The following is an 18,103-nucleotide window of genomic DNA, read 5'->3' as shown; positions in this document are numbered from 1 at the left end:
TACTTTAATCTATACAGTCTTATGCCAGTACCATCCTGTTTTGATTATTGAAGCTTTGTGGTATTGCTTGAAATCAGGGAGCATAATACCTCCCACTTTGTTCTTTCTCAAAGTTTCTTTGATTATGCGGGGTCTTTCATGGTTCCATATAAATTTTAGGATTAGTTGTTCTAGTTCTGAAAAGAAGGCTATTAGTATTTTTAATAGGGATTGCATTGAATCTGTATATTGCTTTAGGTATTAAGGACATTTTAACAATATACATTGTTCCAATCCATGAGCATGGTATATCTTTCCGTTTATTTGTGTCCTCTTCAGTTTCTTTCTTCAGTGTCTTAAAGTTGTCAGAGTACAGGCCTTTCACCTCTTTGGTTAAATTTATTCCCAAGTATTTTATGCTTTTTTGATGCAATTGTAAATGGGATAGTTTTCTTAATTGCTTCTTATGGTCGTTCATTATTGGTATATAGAAACACAACAGATTTCTGTATATTGATTTTGTATCCTGCAACTTTGCTGATTTCATTAATTAGTTCTAAGAGTATTTTGGTGGATCTTTAGTGTTTACTACATTGAAGTTTGATCATAATGGACTTAAGTCACCAACCATTAAGACAGTCATTGTTCTAAGTGGCACTTAGTGGCTCACCATTGTTTGTACCTCTTGGTAGCCATTTCCTTGAAGCTACAGGTCTGTGCCATGAGACAGTAGTAACTGTCTTAGTTGGAGTGCCAGGACACATGCTTCATGTATTCCCAAAGGGAGACACTAAAGCAGTAAGCTAAAGCTGTAACATTTGCCAGTTTGTATTTATTCTATTTAAATGGTGCTCAGGCCCCACATCTAAAACTTGAAAAGAAAGAAAATCTGACGTATTAATGTTATTCTCTAGACCAGCACATCTTACTTTTCCTTTCATTCAACAATGCTAACATATTCACCAATACTTTTCAAGAATGTGTTTACATTAAAGCAGAGCAAGGATGTTAAAAGACCCAGATTGGAAATAGCTTTGCCACTGCTTTAGTGGCAGTCAGAGTGAGTCACCCTGCCTCAGTTACAGAAAGAGGAGCTCTGATTAATAGAACTTGGAAAAGATGACACAGCAGCAAATGGATATTCCCACAAATCAATTTACTTCTGTTTTATAGCAAAAAAATAGGAAATTATATATAGCATACCAATTTCTTATTGTGTGATTTGATTTTAATAGTAGAGGTTTCATTTTTTATATTATTTGATCTTCAGTAAAATTACATATTTCTCATGTCTGATTTTGCTTCAGATTATATCTAAACTAATTTAGAATAAGAATATAATATTATAACTTAGATTGAGTGTGTTTTTTAAATGTAGCAAACAACTTTAAACCAGAATACATGATTTCTAATTATGGAAAGGAATCTATTTGGGCAAGAACTACTATAAAACTAATTACATTTATTGCATAAGCGGGTTGATTTCCACCAAGGTCATAACAGTATATTTTACTTGTAACAACTGAGCTGTAGTTGTTGAAGCTTCCTCAGTCCCACCTTTATCCTTCTGGTGCCATCTCTTATGTCAGTGCCCCCAGTGCAGTCTCAGCTTTTGTCTTTTCTCATTTCATATATGTTTCCAGTGGGGGCATCTCTACTTCTCTGTGTTCCCACCTCTCCCTTCTTCCCAAGGGAACCTGCACTTCTGTACCTCCACTCAAATATGCTGCCGTCTTGTACTTATCACTGCTCTTATATTAGCCGTGCCATAAACCAAGATGGACATTGATCGCTCAGCTAGAAACCTCAAAACCATTATGGACGTTCACGAAGAGAGGAACACGATCAGACCTGGGCTTTAGAAATATGTCATAATCTTCACCTGTGCAGTATTATACAGTGAAATGCTTATTGTAAAAAGGCGCACTGAATTAAGCAACTCTGCAAGGCAAAAAAGGGATGAATGGTACCAAAGGATCTTAAACCTGAATTTTTAAAATTTGTGTTTTTTTTTTTAAAGCAAGTTTCAGTTCTCAAAATTGTGAAACTTCGTAAGGGGAATATAGAGATAGTTTCATACAATTAACTCAATTAATGCAATATATATCATATGACATGTATTTCTATAAGCAAATACCCATGGCACATCCCAGATATCAATCAACCTTGATAATAAACTGCACAAATGCAATACCTCATTGTTCCATCATTTTCACTTCTTTGACCCCTTCCAGAAAGTATAAAGTTACCATAATGAGTTATAATATTTTTATTTCTCCCCCTCATCCTATTTCCTTACCTGGCCCTTCATAGAACTCATGGGAATGGGAATGAAGATTCAAGTGAACTGCTTGTCCTTTGAAATCCAGTTGTCGCATCACCACTTCTGGAAAGCCCCTTCTCTTCTCGCCTCCCCCAGCCCCACACTGTACATGTAGTGCATTTCTTTGAAGTTCCCGTAATGCTCTGTTGATAATTGTAACAGATTGTACGTCACACTCCACTACAATTATCTGGTGGCTTTGCCCAGCTAGAGTACAGTTTGTTAGAAGCTGAAGCTGTGTCAGTCTTTGCCTCACTTTTCACCACCTGGCACTGTGCTTACCACTCGACCTGCGCAGTAGGTGTTTGCAAAATGAACAAATGAAGGACTAAGCCAGAGATGTCTTGACTTTACATCCAACTCCTTAACCTTTGCTTCTCTGCGTACTTACGTTTCGTGCTTTGATTTTTCTCAAGACTTAAGTTTCAAGGTTTACCTTTCAACTTAAGAAACACATTGATTGGATGAGAGGTGTTTCTTGAAGTGTCATATGGAAGTATGTGGGTAGAAAGGGACACTATCATTCCACCCATTCTTCTCTAAGAATCACAGCAAAGCCTTCACACTGTGAAGTGTGTGCAGTGGATTCTAAGGAAGTCTAATAAAGAAGATGACGTAACACCCGAGTTTGGCCTGGGTCCCTGGACAAAGTATGAAGTCACCTATTGAAACTACAAATTAAAATGAAATGTAAATGTATCTTTTTACATAAGGATCATTTTCTTGCTCACCTTTTTGTACCAGGGTGGGAAAGAGGTGGAGTGAGACTAAATTAAAGCGAGTGATTGTAGACTTTTTTATAACATACAAAATGGACTGTAAATGTTAAAAATCAATCTGCAACAAATTGCTTGCAGCCTTCTATGTTGCAGGATAGTATTTAGCTGCTTTTGAAATAATTACTCCCCACATTTTTTTCTACTAATATTCCTTATTTTATATTCTAGTTACGTATTTTCGAAAATTCATCATATTACCTTTTTCATTATTCTTTAAATATTTGAAATTGTATTTTTATGTGCAAATACAACCAATCAAAATAAAATTACATTGTGTGAAATAATATTCCAAAAAGGCTCTCAAATGACATGGCTTAGGGACTTCTTAAAGGATATAGAAAAACACTTTATTAATGAAGAAAACCACAATCTATCTTCTCCTGCGAGTACACGTTGAATTTTAGTTGAGTAACTTGCATCAGCCACAACATGTTATTGGCATATATATTTTTCCTGGGAGATGAGAGCTTCCTCAGACGGGTAACCGTCAGCTGTGCGGCAGCAGAGCTATAACCAGCAGAACTAGGTGCTCTGGACAGCGTTGTCTTTTGTACCGAGGAGGAGATAGTTTCAGAGGCTTTTGCCAGTTCCCCTAAAATTGCTTCAGCCTCCGTGTTACCTAAGGTTGGAAAACAGGTTCTGGAGCCAGATATACCTGGGCTTTATCATAGCTCTCCCACCTAATAGTGTGGTGATCTTGGCAAAATAGTTAATTTCTAGAAGTGTCAGTTTCCTCAGGGTTGTGTGAATCAACTGAGCTGATGGACATAAAGCATTTAGTACATAGTGTTATTTCGTTGTTGTTTTGATGGTCCAGTTTTATTGCATTAAAAAGGATGGTTCAGTTCTTTTTCAGAATGTTTCATTTTTCCTATATTTAGATGTCTTTTTCAACTCTGAGTGTTCGTGCAAAGCTTCGGAATTTGGTTGTTGGCCCAGCATGAACAATTATAAAATACTCTGTTGCAGCCCATGGAGTTAGAACACAAGTATTTAGCAGGTTTACATTCTGCCTAGTCATTTCTCTTTGCTTTACATGGTTCCAATCTGCATGAATTTGGGTTGCTTGTTTTCAGCTAAATAAAAACAATTATCCAACACCACAGTTTAAATTTCAGTTACCATAGTATATTAACTGTAATTGCATAAAGTGCACACTTTATAGCTAGTAGTTCTTCAGTCCACAAATCATGATGTAATAGTGGGTGCTCATCATGACCAATGAACAATCATGTCACTTCATTCAAAGTCCATCAGTGATGGGTCACTGCACATCTGTTATTCAGTTCATCTACAGACAGGAAAGCATGTAGGTATGCTGCTTCCTTGTTTCAAGGTGATAACTTGTGACAGCTTATAAAAATGGATACTTAAAAAGGGAATTGGCCAACCACGATGGAAGTGCAGCAGAGCAATAAAAAGTGATGACGCTGGAAGTGAAATTTGAATCAAGGGTAGATATAAGAAATAGCTCACTGTGGGAATGTTGACACTGCCATCATTTGAGAGACTCCAGGTATGCAGACGGGAGCTGAGTGAAGGGAACTTATCATCATAAATGAGGAAAGTGGTTGTGACAAAAAGAATAAAGTTGTCCCAGAGGAAGCGACACCGTCAAAAACTCCACATTAAAGGAACTCTCAGAGATATTTATGACACTGAAAGCACAAAGGATTAAATGGTGGAAGCTGATCCAGAGAGGGGTGTGACAGTTCACCAAGGCGTAGAAAAGATGCTTGCCCTATTAGTGTGCTGTAGGATGAAATGCAGAAAGTCAGCTTTGGTCCTTCAAACTATTCCTGGTAAGTTTTTACAAAGAAATAAAAAATTCTCAATGTGTTTATGTTGTCAGTTATACTGTTTTAAATTATAGTGTTCATTTCCCTATACACGTGTAACCAACAATAAGAGAGTTTTAGTTTTTCACAAAGAATTTTTAAAGGTCACAGAATCTTTATAATTTTTGCCATTGATTATTGAATACATATTGCATGAGTTCAGCTTATATGGTTCTTTTTACAGTCTTAACATTGCAAAGTGAGGCCCTTCTGTAGTAAATTCTGTTGCCATTTGGATTTTCTATTACTGAAAAATTAGTTCATACATCCTCTTTAAGATTGTATTTTCAAGAACTTTCCTAGACTTTGAAAGGCAATTTGTATAGTAACAGACCCCTTATTGATTATAAAACTTCTGACTCTGTAACATTTGTTACTTTTAATTTTAAAAAAGTCCAGACATTAAATATTCAGAGACCTATTTTTGTGGTGCTATTAGTGAAATATTTTTGCAGTATAAACATTTTCTTTTCATTTGTTTTCATTGGAAAAGAAGGCCCCGCTGGTATGCTCATAGGCAAACAGCCAAATCACTGCATTAAACATAGCAAGTTCTAGTGACAGTTCTATAGTGATTGCTAGATTTACCATTCATATCTTCAGTATCTTTGGGGGTGAAAATTTAGTCTTGTTTGCTATTTAAGTCAGCAAGCTGTGGGGTTTCATTGTGTATTCCGTAGTATGCATACAGAATGTTTTAAAACATCTGAAATAATTAACACTGTCTTGTATTATTCAACCCTTGAGTACCTATAATTTCAAACCTCCAAATTGGTTGTTTTTGAAAGATGCCATTATAATGAATAATAATAAGAAGTTCTGGGTTATTTTTAATGCCTCAGGTCCTGTGCTATGGCCTGTGTAAGAAAAAGGAGCCTTGATTACAATTTTAGAGACTGTCCCTAGTGCCACCAGCATGCCCCATTGTTGTGCTGTTCCCTGCTGGGCCTCCTGCTTCTGCCTTTAAAGATTAGTTTAATTACGTTCAGGGAATGAAGCTGATCTAAACAGAGCTCGGAGTAACTCTGAGACAGGAAAGATCAACTTTCCTCCCTGCCTTTTCCAACTTTTTACCAATGTAACCACCTTAGCAGTTGTGTAGCAAGGAATCCAGTTGATACTGTTCTTTTCAGGACCTGCCCTCTTTATACACACAAATTTGCATATCGTTTTTCATGGGATTTATTTTATCACATTCATTAGCTTTATAAGAAAAAATAAACTTTTTTACTCCAAAACGTTTTGCCAAAACCTGAGGTGTAGATTGCCAGGAGGAGCAACAAGAAGGTGCCGGTGGCAGTAAAGAAAGGGGTCAGAAATGGGGATTTTGAAGATCCTTCGCTACTGCTCAGATTCTGGTTATTTTTTTTTTTTTTTTTTTACAACACCCGTAAACAAGGCAATTTTAAGACTAGGAAGGTGGGGAATATACAAACCTAAAGCAGCCCTGACGTGGATAAGACCTTCAGAATTGTTGTAGGATCACAGAGGCAGCCGTGATGTCACTTCTGGACAGGCCTTAACTTCAGACTTGACCTAAAAAAATCACATGAAGACTCTCCTTTGGCTGGAATCCCATGTGAGGCTCACTGGCACATCCAGGAAAATGGGTGACTTGGAATTTGCTACTGTTCTTTGTCGGCCCCTGGCCAGCTGTGTCGCCTGCTCAGGGGCCCTGGACGTCACAGCCCAGGCCGCCCGACTGCAGCCTGAAGCTCCTGATAGTTCCAGGAGCACCCAGCCTGCTGCTGGTCCTCCCTGCCTCCTGCAGCAGTGAATTCCCACCCTCTCTGGTTTGGCTTTTGGTGCGTCCTGACTTAGCTCAGATCATCCTTCTGCTGGGAGTGCCTGTCTCTTCTCCCACGTTGTCATTTTATGAACCACAATGAAACTGTTGGCGAATTCTTTCCCACCCTTCCTAGGAACTTCATTACTTCTGCACCTGGATCATATAGATTCTTCACCATCATGATGCCTCCTGTTTTTCAGGAGCTGATTATGCGCCAAGGCACTTGACATGCATAATTTCAATCTACCCAACAACCCTATTCACCCCTATTCTAGATGCTAATAGACAAGGAAGCAGCTACTGTGCCCAGCATGTCACTAGTACATAGTGGAATTTGGATTGAAACACTTGTCCTCTTTTATAGCACAGCACACATTGCATGATTATTGTCTGCCTGCTTCAGTTTTATCTTCCCTTCTCGACTATAAAATCCTTTGTCTTATCTGTTTATCACTTCCATCTCCACCCTAAACATCCAACCCCATGCATCACCCACAGCCCTTGTTCCATAAGTAACGTTTATCGTAGGACCAGATGAGCGATTATTCAAGTTTGAATCCATTCCCAAGTAGCTACAGAGTTAAGAGTAAAGCCTAAAATTCAATTTCACAAAATTAACATAATATTTGCAGGGATATTTTCTTGCTGTACAAATTTGGCCATGGTGAGAGTCTGTAAATAGAGCGCCTAAAGACTCCAGGGCTTACTTTACTTATTGGTCTCAAAGAAAGGCACAGTAGTAGCTGTTTCTAGTAAGGGCACTGAAAAATGATTTTGTTTTCTACAGTACTCATCCTGTGTAGGCCCCCTTTTTGGTTACTGGCCAGGTGATAGGTGAGGGCGGCTTGGGGAAGAGGGCTTATTGCTGTCTCAAGTGGCTTGTACTCCGCCCCAGCTGTGTGTTCTGCTGCTACAGTTGAAGGATGCACAGGGAAATGGGGTCAACAATCCTAGACAGTGGCAAGGTGCCCAGGACACGGATGGAGATCCAAAAGGCCCAGCAGGCAGGCATTCCCACAGACATTAGAAAAGCAGAAGGTTGGGGGATTGTCACAGTGGCCCCTTGAGCCAGCGTCATCGAGCCTGCAGTGATTGTTGACCCTGCTGCCCCCTGGTCATTCATCTGCCAATCCATGTAACTGATTTCTTACAGGGATGGATTAGGCCTGGAGGAAACAGTCAGTTGTAACTTACTCAATTTACTTATTCAAAGGCCATAGCAAGTGGCTCAGAGACAGGGCCAGACTGAACATTCGCGATATCATGCCTTCTGTGTTTACTCTGGTGATTCTTCCATTACTATCTACTAAACAATATGGGGGAACAGAATTCTCTGAGAAATTGTAATATGGGACACCATGAAGGTCTGAAGCCTCCATCCAAAAGAAGTAATCAGTAATTTGGGACTAGCAAGAATTAAATCTTCTATCTGCTTAATGCCTTTTTCTTTTTTTTTTTACTTTTGGACTCCTTAGAATTATTTATTCAACTCTTGATTATGTTATCATACTCATTTGTTTGGAGGGGGGAATTTGTTTTGTCTGATTTGTCCCCAACCAGAAAGTGCTACTAAATGCTATGATTAGAAAAAGAAAAAAGAAATGTATGTTTATTTATTTATGACATTAGTATGTATTTTAATTTGTAGAGGACAAAAAGGAAATGAAGTGGTTAAGGTAGTTAAAATTTAAATTTGTTCTCTGGAGAATCAGTGACTCATAAAATGGCTCAGACGTGATCATAGTTGGAAATGTTACAATGACTTATAGTGAAAATTTAATCCAGTTTTAAGGTACTAGTGTTATAAATATATTTCACCTGGTAGCATTATTATTTTTTTTTAATCAGATCCCTTTTTGTCGTAAATCAGAGCCCCTGACCAGATTCTTTTCATTCTGGAAAAATTATTTTAAAACTTGACTTGGGCTGTGTTACTGGGCAATATTATAATTCCTTTTTTCTTTCAGATGCAGACAAACAGAGTAGACAATCAGATTAAAACAATCACAGTTCTTTTTCAGTTTTTGAGAAAATTTCCACAGAATGTCAATTATATATTAGGTATTTGAATATGTCACTTGAACAATGCTGTAAAATTGTGCCAAATATTTTAAGAAGTGACACAGGCAGGAAACACTGATGGTGATTACTCCTCAAATAAAAAGTTAGTCTTTAAATAGCTATAAAAGATGATTACAGGAAAATAGATTCAGAATTATAATAGGCCAAATGTAAAATCTTCTAAATGTCATTTTGGAACTTTCCTGAAGATAGCATTATTTCTAATTCTATAAAACTGATTTGATTGGATATTGTTAATTATAGAAATTCATAAGTTTTATGTTAGGAATAATATTGGACGTTTGTATAATGTGAATTAATCTTTATAAAAAATTTTATGTCTTGTATTTATTTACAATTCTGTGTATCTCTTCTTACAAACATAAAGCAACATTCTAAACATACACGTTCATTTTGTACCAGACCCAACTCTCATCTACCTATAAGTTTAAAAAATAATTCTGTGCTCAGAAAGTGGTTCTCAATATAATGACTCAGAAATATACTCTTCACTCCTAATCTGCCCGTTTAGTACCTTTCACATTATATTTAATGTGAACTTTAAAAATTTAATCACCTGGTGTTTGAACTGAGTAAGTTAGAAGCAGGAATTATGAAGGAATCAGGAGACTTCTGGACACAAGAATAACGACAAGACAATAACTAACAACCTGCTTCTACCAGACATCGAAAAAAGTAAACGTACGGACAGTGTTTATGTGTATTGTGGTCATGTAATAGCCATGAATCCTCAATAAACAAAAACATGCAAGTATACACACTACTTTTAAAAGATTCCATCACAAATGCTTATTTAAACAGACTGTTTTGATTCTTAAACAAACATGTGGTGAGTGGATGAAAGGACATAAGCTTCCATTTTCCATGTCCCCCCAAGTATGCACCAGCCTGTCATTCCCTGAAGTAGAGAGTAATTGAGGAATTAATGTTATATTCTGTCAACCATTCAGTGAGTGCCAAGTTTGTGCCTGGCATTGTGGTTGGCACTTTCTATGTCTTATTTAACTGGGATGAGTGAAACAAATTCACCCATGGGTATTCCTAGTTCAGATAATTGAAGCAAAAGGCCATTGGTGAAACAATGTAATTTTGTTTGGGGTTGTTTTTAGTACAATTTAAAATTATAACAATATTAAAGTTTAAGATTCATATCTTCACATCAACAGCTTACTTAGTAATTTTTACAAGTAAATTTTAATTCATTTTGGCTTGAAAAATCATGAGTATCGCTTTGTCTAAAGCTAGACTTCCAAAGTCTGAGTATCAAAATCTGTCCCTGAGCATTTGTTTGTGGCATCAGTAACAATCCCCACTCATCCTGCAGCTAAACTTCACCTGACTGATTAAACTTTTGCACAGTGCAGGGTGGTGCTGTGGGTTCTGGGAGTCAGCTCCCTTGTGGGTACAGCCCTACCTCGTAGTTACAGCCCCGGCCTCATCCGGCCTCGTTCCAGGTGGATGCTGGTTCCCATTAAACCTGGGAGCAATTTCTAGCAGTCTGTTCCCAAGAACATTCCTGTAGGAAATACCTGGCTTTATAGACCTAAGGGCTGTTTTAAAGTTTCCTGCAAAAGAAGGAAACAAATCTCTGAGTGGGAGCCATTCATTAATAAGGAAGGGTCTTCTGGGCATGGATCTTTATGGCATTTCATTGGTATCCATATCAGCAATTGTTGTGGGTTCATGCCTTGGCTAAAACTTAATAAACAAAGAAGATAAATGTCAGAGGAGAGTGTAAGTGACTTCTCCATCATTTATTAAAAGGCTGCTCGCTCATAGCCCCTTGTCCCTTTATTTTGGTATTTCGTGTTTTAAAGTAACTCACATCCTGCCCTGCCATTAATGTCATGAGCAAACTTATTAAGTTTGCTCTAACCTGCCCTCTGGGTCTCTAATGAGTATGCCCTGTCCCTTAAGAAGGGACATACTCACTAATAACTCAGGCTAATATTTGTACAGAGAGACACTAGTCCCAGATTGTTGCTATAATATAAGACAGAGTCAGTGTCCTGACAGATTCCGTCTGTGACTTGTCCTCTTTCCACAAGAAAGTGTTGTGTTAGTCTGAGGGAATTACTGCTAGCAGCCATAGTTGCTGTTCCTTAACAGTCACTTAGATTTATAGTGAATAATTATTTATTCCAGTAATGATTCAAGAACACATATTTCCATGAACTCTCAGAACTTTCTTTGAAGCTGCAAGAGTAATAATGTATAGCACTCAAAAAGAGGTATTGGTGTTCTCTTTCAAGTGTGTTCACCCCCGAGCATTGCGGCCTCCATCACCGAGGCCAGCCTCACGTGGCCTTGGTGACTTTACGTTCTTGATACGAGACTCCACATTCATCTCTCTCAAACCCTGGCATGGGACACAAGGCTTTTCCTTCTGGACTCAGACACCAGAAGGGATTCCCTTAGTTCCCTGAATGAGTTGGGAGGCTTTAGATGTGTTTGCTGGCACAGAGGTGAGACAGCAACCCAGTGAGTGAAGTAACCAGTGTTCAATAAGGTTTAACTATCAATACTAACCTGGCACCATTCTAAACGTTTTGCATGTGTCCATTTATTTAATCCTGACTTAATAACCTGAGGAGATAGATAATATTTGATGTCTTTTTACAGGTGAGGAGGTTGAGACACAGAATTTTAAATATTGTGCTGAAGGGCCTTTAGCTGGTCAGGTAGAGGAAATATGTAAACCCAGCAGGTTCCTCTCCAGACTTCATGCTTTGCTGTCATCTCATTAAAGGCTGCCTGAGAGCCAGTCTTAATAGTCTTCAGACCTGCTCTGGGGTTACGTGTTCCTCTCTGTTGGAACACTTGTTGTTGTTCTAATTAGTAGTTGGAGCTCAATAGATTCTGGGAAAATCCACCTTCCTCGTAATCTGTGACTCATCCTGACTAACACTATTTTTCAAAATATTCCATTCTTCACCAACTTTTGCCCACCCCCAAGGTCCACCCCACCCAGTTTCTTAAAGACTACTTCTCTGGCTCATGTTCCATTTTCTTTAGAACTACAAAAAGGAATTCCCCTTGCATATGCTTTGTTTAACTATAGAATGCTAATAGTATAGTATCTTTACCAGGCAATAAATTGTCCACACACGCACTAAAACCAGAACTGAGCCAGAGTCAGGTTAGCGTGTGTAAGACCTTCTTGGGACTTTTCCCTGTCTCTGACCCTTACCTTCCCAGTGTCAATGCCGTGCGCAGATCACTAATGATACAGGTGCCTTATTCACATGAGGAGAAATGCATCACGCACAGTATAACTTGGCAGGGGGAAGCCTTGTATTCCTGATAAGTAGTAATGTTAGTAGAAGCAGAATTACTTGGTGATTATGAACTGGGATTTGGAAGTGAGAAGGCCAGAACTGCAGTCCTAGGTCAGCCACTTGGTAGCGCTTTGAACTTTGGCAGGCTTATTCAGTTATTCAGCAGACATTTGTAGACTCATATGTGCCAGACACTGTTCTGGGCTCTGGAGGTGCAGAGAACAAAACAAACCAAGGCTGCTCCAGTGGAATGTAATACCAGTATGGGAGATAGACAGTAAATAAATTATATGATAATCCTGTTGGCTCCACCTTTAATATATATCTAGAAAATGTCCAGTTCTCACCACCCCGCTGCTGTCATCAAGGTCCAAACCCCTGGGATCATTGCAATAACCTGTTAACTGGTCCCTGCTTCCATTCTGACATCCTGCCACCTATTCTCAACAGAGCATCCAGAGAGCCCCCTCTGACTCATGAGTTCAAGCCCTCACTCCTAGACTCAAAAATGCCGTAATGGCGCCCGTTCTATGTAGAGTTAATCGTGGGCCGTATAGCCGCCCATGGCATCCACACGGTGTGCCTACTAGCTCGCCCGCCTCCTTCCTCCCGTGCCAGCCACACGTGTGTCTCCAGCCCTCTGCACTTGTCTTTCCCCAACATCTTTATTGTCACTCCCTCACCTCTTTCAACATTTTGCTCAGATGTTCCCTTTCTAGTGATGCCCTGTCTGACTGACAGAATAGTCTTGAATGTAGGAGAAGCTAACATATCTATTCAATATACAGGTATGCCAACCCTAACATTCAGACCAGGTATGTTCCCTAATACTTTAATAGTTCTGTAGCCCATGGGTGGAGGAAATTAGACTGTTTTGAAAGTTTTGGAAGTCCTCTTCCTCCCAGACACTGAAATTTGGATTTGTCATGATAATAAACCCAGAGAATATGACTGAATGAACATTTAGCTTCTTAGGAAGAGATAAGGAAAAGATGAGTAAATTATCTTATTTGTTACACTTGTCTAGAATTTGTTGCATTTCAGGGTTATAATTCTGTATTCCAGAAACTGGAGGATATAACAGACTGTAGAGCATCGGGAATGGTTTGTTGATCCCAAACCATTTCAAGCTTCTCTTTGATGCAATTCACATAGCTTTTGGGGGCTGCCTCCAGAACTCTACGCCCAACAACTCCCTCAAAAAACAAGTGAGAAGGCCAGACAGTGCATGTCTCAGGACCCCATGGGATGGCTTAAAGAAAAGATCCTCTTTTGTGGCAGGTTTATTGTATAGCACTTTCATGCAGTTCTGTCCAGAATCCCTTAAGCAGGGGGGAAAAAAAAAAAATCAATAGTAGGTAAAACAATTAGGGCATTTAAGGGAAGTGGTTTGCCTGAGCCTAATAAAGCAGAAGGCACACTGAGCTATATGAGAAGAGTTGATATGGTTCTGTGTGATGCTTTCTTGGTGGCAACTGGACACAGATACAGGAACAAAGAACAGTTTGTTCAAGTTTACTCCCCAGTTCAATGATCCATGAACCAACATTCAGAAAAACAGCCCGAGAAAACTAAGAAAGGGGGAAACTGCAGAGGCCTAGATGTGTTATGTCTGAGCACACAGCCACAGAACCATTGCTAAAAGCCGGATGGCCTATTTGGAGGAGTCCTTCACCTCACAGCACCCGAGTTTCCTCATTGGCCTAATGGTATCATGAGAGGTGTCTAACGTGCAGCCACATCGCCTGATCACATCCTAGCTCCACCTCTGTCTAACTGAGGTAGAGCGAGCGTTTTCTTGGCAAACGGTTGAATGTCTTAACATCTTGGGGCCTCAGTTCCTTGTAAAATGAAGGATAGTACGAGCCCCTACCTAATAGAGTTATTGTAGGAGTTATTGGGTTAGTATTTGTAAAACTCTTGGAACAGTTCTGGCACACAGTAAGCACCATCTAGGAGTTATTTCTGTAATCGGTATTATTATGTAGTGTGTATCTAATGAATATGTATATTGATAAACATAATCTGTCTTTATTGCCACAAGGCATTTTTGCAATTTCCTTATTTAATCTACATTAAATTTAATAGAGACCCAGTTTCCCTGTTCCATTAGAAGACAAAAAGAGATTAAATGCAGGACAGCATTTTTAAAATTTAAATTAAATAAAAAAACTCTCTTTTTATAAATACTTACGCAATACTATGAAATCCCTTGACCTCCAAAATATGAGTATCATCAGAAGGATTCTAGAATGAGATTCTTAGATGAGAAAGAGATATATCTTATATACACAAAAGTCATGAAGTTTAACTTTTAAAAATGTTTATCCAGTTATCATCAATGTGTTTATTATTAATGCCATTTCCATTATCACAGGGACTCGATTCAATATATTTCTTTTCTCTTTCTTCCGCTCTCCACCCACTTTGTTCTGTGACATCATTTTCCAAAGACTTGATGAATGAGCACGTTCTGTCCTGGAAATGCCAGTCCCTCTAGTCAGGACACTGCAGGTAGATACAGCCAAGAAGCATCAGTCGCGTCTCAAGAGCCAGAAAGCTCTGGAGACGTACTGATTCCGAGAAAGGAGACTAGGCACACATTCCAGGGCTTTCAGCTTTTAAACACTCTTCCGATCCTGAAACTGGGTCATTTTTTGCAGGGGGTGGGGTACCAGATGTCAGGGTCCTGTACCAGCAGATCAGCAGTAGGAAGCTGTCTGTTAGGAAACTGTGGCTGGCTTAGGTGGGAAGCTTCATCACGGTACTTACTTCTAAGCAGAGGCTCCTTATGAAGGGGACTGGGGTGGCATAGCGTGGTATAAGGAGCTGAGATGCTTCTGGAGAGGTTGCACTAAGGAGTATATTTTTATTCAACACACATATTTTCAATTGCAAAACAGAAGGCTCTGCCGAAGCTTCAGTTGGGAACCTCTTCCAGGCCAGTTACAAGTTAAAATCCCCCAAAATTCCTTTCTGAGCTTTAAAAGAGTGGATAGAAAAGTACCTCTTTTTTTTTTTTTTTTACAGATATGACTTCAGATGTTAGTTTGGTGCAGCCTGGGGAAAACTGTTTCCCTTTGCTACTCAAGTAACTATAATAACAATGATAAATTTTAAAGCCCTCTCAACTACATTTGCGCTTCTAGCCTTGCAATCTCATTTTTAGATTCTCATTTGAACATTGCCTACAGACATTATTCTTATATATCAGTTTAAACATCCAGAATTAATATTCATGATTTACCTGAACAAGTGGGATAACAGTATCCTCTAGTAGCCAGAAAACAAACACACATTGATAAGTGCTCATCCATCTGCCTGCTATGTCACGGTGGCTGCACTGAAACCCAGGATGGAACAAGTAAAAATGAGGCAGCATCGCTGGAAAAAGTTAGCGTGCATGCTTTCCCTTGTCTTACTTTGTTTTCTCTTCATTTGAGTTTGGGGGAAATAGTGCTACAGAAGTGTCTCATTGTGATAGAGATGAAATACTCCAAATAACTTGCTTCTCTTTGCAAGGTTTGGAGAAGTTGTCTGAAATATATTCTTTACTGTTTCTCATGGGTCCTGTAGTTGTGTTGTTGCAGTTGCCATAGAATTGTACTCAGACAACCCGATGCCTTTGGTTCCTGTTTGCAGAGGTTCCTCGGGACTGGATGCTTCTTAGGCAGACCTTAAGGAGAGTAGGTGACGGCTGTGATGTGCCGTCCCTTGGTGCCTCCTGGGCCTGGCATCATGCTGAGTGCTTCGTACATGCTATCTCGTTTGAAGTCCATAGCCATCTGGTAAGGTAGGTTTAAGCGCATCATTCTGGTACTGTCAAGAAAGCCAAGGCTCAGAGGTGGTAAATAACCTGCTTCAAGACATGCAGCCCGTAAGCGACGGAGCACAAGGTTAAGCCAAGGTCTGTCTGATTTCCAAGTTCATGCTTTCAGTCAACAATTATACTGTCACTTAACAAGGGGGCAAAACGTCTTGTTTCCCAGACTTGCGTCCCTGACTCAGTGACTCCAAAAGCACCTTCCACAAGGGCATGTGGTTTCTGATAAAATGAGGACTGAGGAAAGACACATGGCCTGAGCATGTTCAAAGGGTAACCAAGCTGCGTCTGCACATAAATATTTTGTCGTTATGTAAAATACCCTTTGCATAACATAACATGCTTTTTTATTGAGATTGCTTTAGAAAGGAAATCTTTATCACTTTTTCTGAATGCTTCCCTTTTTATTTTTTTAATTGAGTTATAATTGGCACATAACGTTGTGTTAGTTTCAGGTACACAACATAATGATTTGATATTTGTTCATACTACAAAATGATCACCATAACACGTCCAGTTATCTTCACTACTCAGTTAAAAGATTTTTTTCCTATGCTGAAAGTTTTTGAGATCTCTGTTAGCAACTTTCAAGTATACAATGCAGTATTATTAACTATAGTCGACATGCTGTACATTATATTCCCAAGACTTAATTTAGTTTTTAACTGGAAGTTTGTACCTTTGGGTGCCTCCCTTTTGATCTTCCCGACCTAGCTTTTCTTGTCTGAATTATCCTGTAAGTTGTTTAACAGTGAAAAATTATGGAGGATGTAGGAATAAGAGAATAACCCCACTGATACCCATTATCTACCAAGAGAAATGGCAGACAGACCACCTCAGGAAGTACCTCTGGTATTTCAACAGGTGAACTTCTTCCTCTCTAGTTTATTTTGTGTGTCAGAACATGTACTTACGTACTGCTTGATTACGTCCCAGAAGTGGCTGCCTCTGCGCTGTAGATAAGTGCTTGAGAACTCAAACGGAGGGAATATCAGCCCATATTGTTGAGCCCAAGAGCTGAGTTATAAAGAATCTACGAATCTTAAGTGCATGCCTCTGAGGTCCATGAAATCCCGAAGGTGAGCAGACGAGAATGGATGTGACTGGGCTCTAAGAATAGGGGATCGTTATTTAAAACACGGGAGGGGTGGCTAGAATCAGAATCAGCTGAGGCAGCCATTCAGCAGACACATACCACGAGGTGCAGTTTGAGGGTTAGTTATTCGGCGTGCCCCCGGAGAAGGGGGCACTGGTGTAGAGGATGCTCAATGGCAGCTGCTTTGGAGGCATATCTGGCACATATTTTCCCCTCTACTTACTCTTTGTTCATCCAATCATTTGAATATTAATGATGCTCCCTGGAAATACAGGCGTGAGTAACAGACACTGTAGTGTCTTCATGGCGCTCATGTTCAGGAGACAATGAATGAATAAGATTGCAGTTCATGGCAAATCTATGCAGAAAAGTAAGCATTGTAATAGGTTAGAGCGTGATGGGAGTCCAGAGGCTGTGTGGCTGCTGGTCTGAGGAAGTGACATCTCAGCAGAGGCACTGAGATAAAGGAGAGGGTCAGTGATCTCCTTTGTTCTTACGCATACACACTGGATGCAGCTTCAATTGCCTTACTGACCTGACAGCGTAATAAAGCCTTTGGTTTATTCTAATGTGGGTCTGAGAAGTCTGGTAGAGTTCATCAAACTAAGGAAAGGTTATTTGGATTGTAGTCAATATTAGGTTCCCAGATTCCAAACAATCATCTGAGAATGCTCCATATACAGAATGTTTTGAATTTAAAAATTTAATTTGTCCTGTAGGTGAATGTAATATAGTAGTGTTTTAAACTCATTTTTTTTAGTGTTTTTTCCCTTGAAGTGCCCAGGGACTACGCCAGACAGCAAAAAATATATAAAGTTTAGAGTCTTTAGAATTAGTTATTTTAAGTTCATTTTATTATGAATGTGATATAGCTACACATTCCACACACTCAGTGTACTACCAGCACTGCACCTTTCTTTTACAAAACTGTCCTGTTTCATAGTTACTAAAGGGCTCCTTTGTCTTTGGCCCTATTTTCTAATATACCCAGAGTTCATTTTTTTCCAACCGTTCCAACATTTCTGCCATATGCCTCTGAATAACATTCACAAATACTCATACTTACCTCCTTCCTGGAGCTGTTCATCCCCAGGGTTTTTCTGGGGCAGTTGCTCT

General features: G+C 39.3%; 1 protein-coding gene across 20 annotated transcripts in view; it reads left to right on the top strand.

Moving 5' to 3' along the window:
* FAM110B (family with sequence similarity 110 member B) overlaps nucleotides 1-18,103 on the top strand; it is a 140,207-nt gene that overhangs the window by 98,576 nt on the left and 23,528 nt on the right. For 4 of the 20 annotated variants that reach the window (XM_088799419.1, XM_088799417.1, XM_088799422.1 and 1 more), the window contains one exon: nucleotides 15,711-15,861. The exons of the other annotated variants lie outside the window; for them this stretch is intronic. The gene's annotated coding sequence lies outside the window, so the exon portion shown is untranslated. The remainder of the gene's footprint in view (nucleotides 1-15,710; nucleotides 15,862-18,103) is intronic. 20 annotated transcript variants of the gene reach the window in all.

Source organism: Rhinolophus sinicus, chromosome 7 (genome assembly GCF_057876585.1).
Source record: "Rhinolophus sinicus isolate RSI-liver-muscle chromosome 7, RSI-T2T, whole genome shotgun sequence".
NCBI lineage: Eukaryota > Metazoa > Chordata > Mammalia > Chiroptera > Rhinolophidae > Rhinolophus > Rhinolophus sinicus.
This window is presented reverse-complemented; position numbering and strand designations above follow the sequence as displayed.